Source organism: Arachis duranensis, chromosome 10 (assembly GCF_000817695.3).
Source record: "Arachis duranensis cultivar V14167 chromosome 10, aradu.V14167.gnm2.J7QH, whole genome shotgun sequence".
Taxonomy (NCBI): domain Eukaryota; kingdom Viridiplantae; phylum Streptophyta; class Magnoliopsida; order Fabales; family Fabaceae; genus Arachis; species Arachis duranensis.
In genome coordinates, this window is record NC_029781.3 from 41408222 (window position 1) to 41417032 (window position 8811).

Consider the following 8811-nt stretch of genomic DNA (forward strand, 5'->3'; position numbering starts at 1 on the left):
GATGAAACAAATCCTAGAAAGTACCCCACCAAGGCGCATTAATTTATGCTCGGCAAAACGCAAAAAATCATTTGCCAAAAGACCACACAAGGTCGGCAAAGATAAAGCGACGAGGTTCAAATTAATGTGAGAAGTTATAAAGTAACTCTGAAAAGGCTCAAAAAGCCAAATAAAAAGAGATTACAAAAATAACTTAAAAGGCCGACCAACAACAAGGTCGGACCCAACAAAAGGGAAAGTTATAAAGTAACTCTGAAAAGGCTCAAAAAGCCAAATAAAAAGAGATTACAAAAATAACTTAAAAGGCCGACCAACAACAAGGTCGGACCCAACAAAAGGGAAAGTTATAAAGTAACTCTGAAATGGCTCAAAAAGCCAAATAAAAAGAGATTACAAAAATAGCTTAAAAGGTAAAAGCCCGGATCCAAAAAAGAAGCCCTAAAACGGCGAAAGATTTCGAAAACGCTTACTAAAAAGTTGCTATACAAAAAAAAAACAACTAAAAAGCACAAGCGAAAAAACGAAATCAAAGGAGGGGCCAAAACAAAAGTTTCAAGCGCTAGCTAAAAAAGTTGTTATCCAAAAACAACTAAAAAAGCATAAAAGCGGAACAAAAAGTCAAAACGCAAATAAAACACCGCATAATAAAGCTAAAAAGTTACTACAAGTAGCTAAAAGCAAAAAGGTGTCCAAAGCGTTCACAGAAACCATCCAAAAGCAAAAAGAGCCCACAGGCCGGGCAAAAATAGAAATCGGGACTGCATCAACGGCACCGTCATCCCGGTTTGAAACCTCCACACCAGATCCATCCCCGGCCAAAAGTGAAGTCGGGTCCGCAACCGGAACCTTGAGGTCGGACACCGGAACCTTGGGATCGGACGCCGGAACCTCATCCTCATTGGGAGCAGGAACAATCTTTCCCTCCACAACAACGTTATCCGTACTAAACAAACTCAGATCCAGGTCAGGAGCAAGAACCCGGACCTGAGCCTTCAAATTTTCAAACATAGCATCCATACCCTTGGCCACATGACCTTCTAGCTCGTAAAAACCATCCTGAGCGAATTGCAACCTCTCCTTTGTCTCCACAAGCTCGGCATATAACCGAGTATAATTCTCCGTCGCTGCCTTCACCATCTCCTTAGATGCTTTCGCTGCCGCCACAGCCGCGGTAGCTTTAGCTTTCTCTTTCTCCAAAGAGGCCTCCAGCTCAGTAATCCTAGCAGCCTTCAGCTCACTAATCCTCTCGAACTCAGACTGAGCCTTCTCAAGTCGGGAGCTAGTCGCACCAATGGGGGATTTCTTGAACTCCCGGGAAATAGCGGCATGAAGACTGGCCATCCGGACACAGCTCCGCGCCATATACTGAAAATGATGCTCCATAGACAAATCATCAGTAGAAATAAAGGTCTGAGGGAGAATATGCTGCTCAATCCAACCAAGAGCATCAAAGTCCTTATCATTAAAACCGGCAAGCTCTTGAGAGGTCTTCTGCTTCTTGGGAGGAGGACCCGAGGACAAAGGAGGAGAAGAGGTAGCAGGCCCAGAGGTCGAAGGATCCTGACTTACAGCTCGGAACTGGGGAGTCGGAATAGTCTTCGACCGAGTCTGAACACCCACAGTAGTCTTCTGCGGAGAAGATCGGGCAGAAGCATCCCCAGCCTCGAGATTTCGAGCAGCCACCGACTTCTTCGTCCGACGAAGGAATTTCATGGAATCCGCCTGAGAAGACATCTCTGCAAGAAATAAAGAAAGGGATTACCACAACAGAAATTCCACCAAAAATAAGCAAAACCAAAATACTAAGAAAAGATGAATCTCGAAGAGGTCGGGAACTACCTAACTCGGAACGGAGAAGGCTTGGATCTCCCAACATTTTCTTCGTGTCCAAGTGAGGTGCCCGACCCCATAAACTGCTCACCACACCCACAAAAGCCTGCTCCACCTCATCTAGACTCTCAAAAGTATACTTAGCAGACACTATATTCTCCTGCCAACAAAGAGGAAACGAAGGCTCCCCACTCTCATCTAGAAAGAAAGGTCGGACGTCCCCAGTAGCCCGGACCTTGAAATAAAAGTTCTTAAAATCGTGAAAAGACTCATCATACAGGGTACAAAACTTCCTCCCCTGGTTAGCCCTAAAAGAGACCCAAGATACCTTCCCTCCACCGAACCCGGCTTCGTCAACACAAACAAATAGGAAAAAAGAGAAATAGAGGGAGAGACGCCCAAAAACTGACACAAAAGTTGAAACAACTTTAAAAATGCCCAAGAATTTGGATGGTTGAAACAGCTTTAAAAACGCCCAAGAATTTGGATGAAGCTGCGTAGGGGCAAGGTTACAAGACCATAACACCTCGGACTCCAGGTCGGTAAAAGGAAGTCGGACACTCAGCTTGGAGAAAAAGCAATCATAAGCGTAAAAGAAGAGCTTCTCGGAACTATCTAAGGGCGGGAAGCACACTCTCTCCTCGGAATCCGGGGCTACTAGTTCATAATCTCTCTCAGACTCTCTATTTTCGCATATACTACAGTGCCTACGGAACCTAGCTAAATATTCAGAATCTACCACAGAAGGGACTCTTAAAGGAAGAGGGTCTACCCAACCAAGACCACTTGGACTCTTGGTCGACATCGCTTGAAGAACCTTTCGAGACATAAAAACTCTTACCTACAAAGAAGAAATACAACAGCAAGCAAAAATCTCATAAAGAAGACAGCAAAAAACCCATTCAGCAAAACCCGAAACAAAAAACATCAGAGAAACAAAAAAGAGCCCCCCCCATATGCAAACAACAAATGGCGGCGCCTCTTTTGGGGGCAACCCAGGCATAAAGAAAAAGAAACAGACAAAGAGCCACATGTGCACAAAGAAAAGAGATGAGAACAAACCTGGAAGAAAGAAAGAAGACGACGAGCTCCGAAAGCAAGGAGAACGAAACGGCGACGCAGAGGAAACCCCGGAAAAACGCACGAAAAGATTCTGGGAAGAAGAACAAAGAGAAAGAAGAAGCGGTGCTCGAAAAAGAAGATGGCGAAAACTTAGAAAAACAGGAAGGAACGGAATAAACGAAGAAAAAGGAAGGGAGCAAATAAATAATGCCTTCACAGAGCCTGAACGGAAATCGAGGAGAAACGGTAAAATGCAATAAATGCAGGAAACGACCATTTTTTAATTTTGAAAAACTACTATGCCCGAGCTCGACCTCCCAAAAAGGACGAACTCGGGCAGGGGCACTGTTCATACCCTGACCGGGCTCCTCCAACTCGGCAAAATCCATGAAAGGTCCGACCTCGTCCCAAGGCCCACGCCTGAGGTCGGACCTCGGACAATAAAGCTAAGAAGGCCCATCAAAAGGAACGCAGCCCAAAACCTAAAGGCCGAAAAGGCCTAGAAAAGGCGGTTCCACAAAGATAGAGATAAAACTCCCAAAAGATAAGATAAGATAAGAATATCTTATCCAGGGGAGATCACGGCCAACTACTATAAATACACTGGAGCACCTAGGTATGGTACACATTCCACATTCTACACATATCTGCTTGGACCCATGCTAACTTAAGCATCGGAGTGTCATTGCAGGTACCACCACCAATCACTAAACATATCAAGCTCGGGTCCCTGACCCCCACCTCGGGCTTCTCCAGACGACCGAGCTATACGTTTCAGGTAACCCTCGGAACACATGGATACCCTGAAATTTAGGTCACATATGCTAAACATACTTAGTTTTCACTTCCAATTGGTTGCATCTCAATATCATTCCAGATTTAAAAATTATAAAGTCTCAAAGTTACCGACTTCAAAAACAAAGCCTGACTTTTATTGCATAAAACATCTTTCTTTGAAAATCCAAATCTTTAAAACCACAACTCTAACAATTCTAAATTTTTATGAAATTAAAGTATTAGGACCAAAGTTTCATTTAAAATTGGTTCCATTTCAAAATTCAAAATGCAGAATTTCCATTAAAGAAATCAAGTTGCTGCTGTGTTAAATGTTCTGCAGAAAAACCAGATTTGACATCCCCAATTCAAAAATTCACCATAAATCATAAACTTAATGAAAAAGTCTCAAATTTACCAGTTTAGTTCCTTATATCCCCAAGTTTAACCCAGGCTTGGTCTCATGCAATTCCGGTCATTACGTAAGTAGTTATAGCTTTTCAAAGTTTCTGACTTCGTTTAAAATTATGCAGAAAATCAGATCTTAGAGTTCAACTTTGAAAAATCATAACCAATTCTCTAGTTGATATGAAACCTTAAAAATTGAATTTTCACAATTACATTTAATATAACTTAACATTTAAATTCTTATAATTTCAGTCACTATAGAATTACTAAATCACCTTCAGAGTTGCCGTTTTATTTCAAGAGAACCTGTTTTTCAGCAAACCATTTAGTATTCAAAATCCAACCCTTCAATACCCCTCAAAACCAATTCCAAATCAACCACCAACCACATTCGTTAACATTACAATATACCAAATAACAGCTCAACGGCAACAAATCCAACATAACCCATTAAAATTCAGGAATTCTCAACAATTAGTCATCAAACAATTCCCAATCCACACAATCAATCAATACCACTAATCAACAATTCCAAATCACAATTTCAGCCACAATTCAATATTCACATAGTCAATCAATTACTCACATGTATTAAATTTATTTGCTGTTATTCAATAAACCTTGTAGGCATTCTAAAATTGGAAACGTTTTAAACCCCCTACCTACGTTTTAAACCCCCTACCTCGATGTCGCAATCGCGTAACAACTCTCTTCTGTTTTAGTTTCAGGGCAGCAGCGGTAATTCTCACGCAACTGCCACCGGAACAGCAACAACATTAGCCTTCGCAGTACTGACAATGGTTGTAGTAAAATAGAGAATTCAAATTGGATAGGAATCAAAAGCAATTTCAGCTCTAGAGATTCAAGACAAAGCAAGAACTAAGATAGAATTAAAACCAGAGCATGGCAACCATGGCAGTGACAAAACAAAACATGTAAATAGATCAACCCTAAGGAGAAGATAAGACCAGTACCCAGATAGCAAATTTAGAATCAGTAATAGCTCCAACCGTCCATTGGCAGTACCAGCTTTAATACTCGACCTAATTGTAGCAGGAAATAGGAGCCAAAAAGGGGCTGAGCAACAAAGATATAGGCAACCATGATTAAAACAAGCACATGGAAGAGAAACAAAGTATAATCAGAGTAAGGGTGAGAGTGTTACGGATTCAAAAATGGGGAAATTGGAATCAGAACAAAGAGGAGGATACTGGCTTAATTAAGAGTTGGTGGCGGCAGCTTGCTTCCTTTGGTGACAAGCTCCACCCACGGTAGCTCCAGAAATCAAAAGAGCAGAGGTTAGAAGCAGGAACCGCCGTTCCTGTAGCAGCTTCAATCTCTTTTCTCTGTCATTCTTCCTCTTCTCCTCTGCTCTAAATGGCGTTGATAGTGGCAAGGAGAGCTTCAGCGACGATGATGAGGCACGGTGGCAATGCTACCTTCTCCCTCGATCGCGCACGTGTCTCTGTTCTTCGTGGTGCTTCCCTGATCCCTCTTCTCCCTTTCCTCAGTTTCTCGTTTCCCCTTTGCTTCTTCTCTGTTCCCCCTTTTTTTTTCTTCTCAGATATCATGAGCTCACGTGTCGGTTTACACCCTGCAACCCGACATTACCTAGGAACAAGTCCCAGATATGGCTTCCCTTTGTGTCCTTAGTGCATATGTGTCGGTGGTAAAAATACCACTCCTTCGTGACTACCGGTAGTCAGCGCAAAGCCCAACCCCATAATACGCACAAGGGGAAACAGTGATCCTCAGTTCGTGGGCGTCCCCGAGATCAATTCACAACAATAAAACAGAGATCTTCAGTTCGTGGGTTATTCTCCGAGATCAATACACAATAACATAGCGATCTTCAGTCCGTGGGTTATACCCGAGATCAATACACAGCAAACAATGATCTTCAGTTCGTGGGTTATACCCGAGATTAACATACAACAATTCATGGGTTATTCCCGTAATCAATGATTATCAGTCCGTGGGTTTTTCCCGCATATAAAACAAATAACAATTTATAGGTTTCCCCGAGATCAGTGATCATTCAGTTCGTGGGTACTTCCCGAATTTAACCAATTATCAATTCATGGGTTTTCCCCGTAGTTAACTAACTAACAGTTTGTGGGGTTTTCCCGCCTTTTATCACTTTTCATTTTCCTTTCTAAATCTCAGCAATCCATATATCAGTTCCCCATTCTCTTTTGCCATTTAAATCCTTAACACATTTTTTTAAAACCATTCTTAACTTTCTCAAGCATTCGTTCGTAAAAAATCTTAATCATCAATTCAGTTCATAATCTCTGCTTTGGCAATCTTCAGTCAAGCCAACTTTAAAACAACTTTTCAGTTTAGTTCTCTATCAAAAGGCTCAAGAAAATTATTTATTTTAAATTCATTAAACTCCTTTCAAAAGGTAACCTCTCATTAGAGGTAATCAAATAAAACTCTTTCTTAAGTAAAACCTCAGATTTTACGAAATTCCGGCAGAACCTCCCCTAAAACTCGGGCTTAGCCACCCTTACGGGTCCCAACAAAACAATTTACCAAACTCTCTTCAACCTTTCCAATATCAATTCAACTTTCACCTTATCAATTCGTAACTAACTTTCATTTATCATAGGATTCTTTCAAAATTAAACTCAATAAACTAGTATTCCAAGAAACTTGGTGTTGAGGTAATTTGGTCACAATAAAAACTTGTACCATCTCTCTTAAAATTCTGTTATTGTTTCCTAAGAAAATGCAGAAAAACAGCAGCAAGTAGTAAGTTTGGTAAATTCCTTAAAAATTCAGTTTTCATCCAATGCCTTTCAAAATTCACGATCTCAAACAAGACTCTTTTAGCTTTTTATTGAATCAAATTCCAGATTAATACCATGTCTTATGAAAAAGTTATGAAGTGAGAAACACAGCCTTTTAGAATTCGGTTTCCAAAATCCAGTGAGTTATCCATACTCTTTTCAACATATCTACTTGGTTAAATAGGATATTGACATGAAATTTAAAATGAAGATTGTGGACACAGGAAGCTTGAAAATGCCGTTGGTTTCAGCTCAAATACTTACCAGAATTGAAAGTTAAGTGAGTTGGAAGTTGGTGCTTCTGCAGTAAAGAAACAGAATTTTCTGCAGAAACCATCAATCTTCAAAAATTCATTTCTCCCAAAATACTCATCAATAAATTCTGAATTTTTTATGAGATGCTCAAAACACAGTAAAGTTTCATGCAAAAATAGTTTCATTCAAGTATATGACCTGGGATGCTCCCAGAAATTGATTCTTTCTACTGTCATGTACGCAGAAATTCTGCCTTAAGCATTTTCAACAACGTTACTTATCAAAAACCACATTTGAACTTATAACCCTTCCAAAATCACACGTTTAACCTCTTTCCAGTTATTCAAAATTGTCTTCATTGCCAACACAGCCCAAGAACCCAGAATCAATAATTCACACGATGTCAAGTACTTAAGCATCATCAAACCTTTTCTTTTCTACACTATGCCAAGCGTAACTTTTCATATACACTCATCATCATTCAAACACACAATAACTCATCAATTCACAAGTCCATTTCACGGCCATTTCAATAATTAACTCAGCATGTTTCAATTTAATAAGTTACACTAAATTAATCATTATTTACAACAACATCTAAGTTCAGTCACAGCTCAGACTAATCACAACGATTAACTAATTTCGAATGCATTTCAAGTCATTCATGTCAATTAAGAAATTCTTAACTATTGTTAACCATTTGCACTTATCCAATAACTTGGTAGGCATTCTAAATTAAAAACGTTAAATCCCCTACCTCAATTAGTCGGAATCGTATTATTTAACGTAACAATTTCCTTTATCCCCAATTTGTGGCAGGTAGTCACTCCAATACAACTGGAACGGCAGCGGCATCACCCACAACTCTAGTAACAGCAACAACAATTTTGAAAGGGAATTTAATAGAGGCTGAAGCAAATGCAAGGGTAAAACAGAACAGATCATCAAAGGAGCAGTAATTAGAATATTGATTGTAGAACAAAACCTATCTTACCAAAAGAAATACAGGAATGGAACAGCAGCTCTGGTACTCGGGAAAACAGAAACCAGAGAGCAGAGCATACGTCTTAGCAGTAGCAGCACCAATCCAATCGGTTAGAACAGCAGGGACACCAACGAAATAAGAACGACAAAACAAAAGAGAAGCAGAACAGGGTCGAGAATATCAGAGGAAAATACAGGATTTGCAACAGAACAACTGGGTTCAGAGGTAGTGGTTCTCATGGCTATGACTTAACTGACTCACCATGAACGACGATTTATCTCTTTCCAAAAAAATCTAAGCTCAAAACAAATTCCAAAATATAAAACTGGTCACTTTAAGCATTTTTCAACCACATAGTTAATTTTCAATCACAACGTCAATTCTTAATCATTATCATACATTCACCAACTAATAGCACTAACAAGAGATTCAATTCAGCATACAAACAAGTCACAGCAAGGCAAATAGCATAATCACAGGGAAGTACGAGCAAACCCAATCAAATGCAAATGCACACACAAGGATGATGCATGTCTAGCCCTAATGCAGGTAATGAGCTCATCTGTCGGTTACTAACCCGCTCCCGACATTATCCAGCAACCTCTGTCTGGATAAGGCTTTCCTATTGGCTATACCCCTATGTACAGGAAATAACCCCTCTGCCACCACAGGGTCCACTGCACGCAGGAAATAACACATCTG

General features: G+C 40.3%; 1 long non-coding RNA gene across 1 annotated transcript in view; it reads right to left on the reverse strand.

Moving 5' to 3' along the window:
* The window catches only part of LOC110277038 (uncharacterized), a 19497-nt gene extending 11099 nt beyond the window's left edge, over positions 1-8398 (reverse strand). The window contains exons 1-2 of the long non-coding RNA XR_008003702.1: positions 8119-8398; positions 7882-7990 (exon numbers count right to left, since the gene is read on the reverse strand). This is a non-coding gene — a long non-coding RNA (uncharacterized LOC110277038). The remainder of the gene's footprint in view (positions 1-7881; positions 7991-8118) is intronic.
* Positions 8399-8811: the final 413 nt, after the last annotated feature.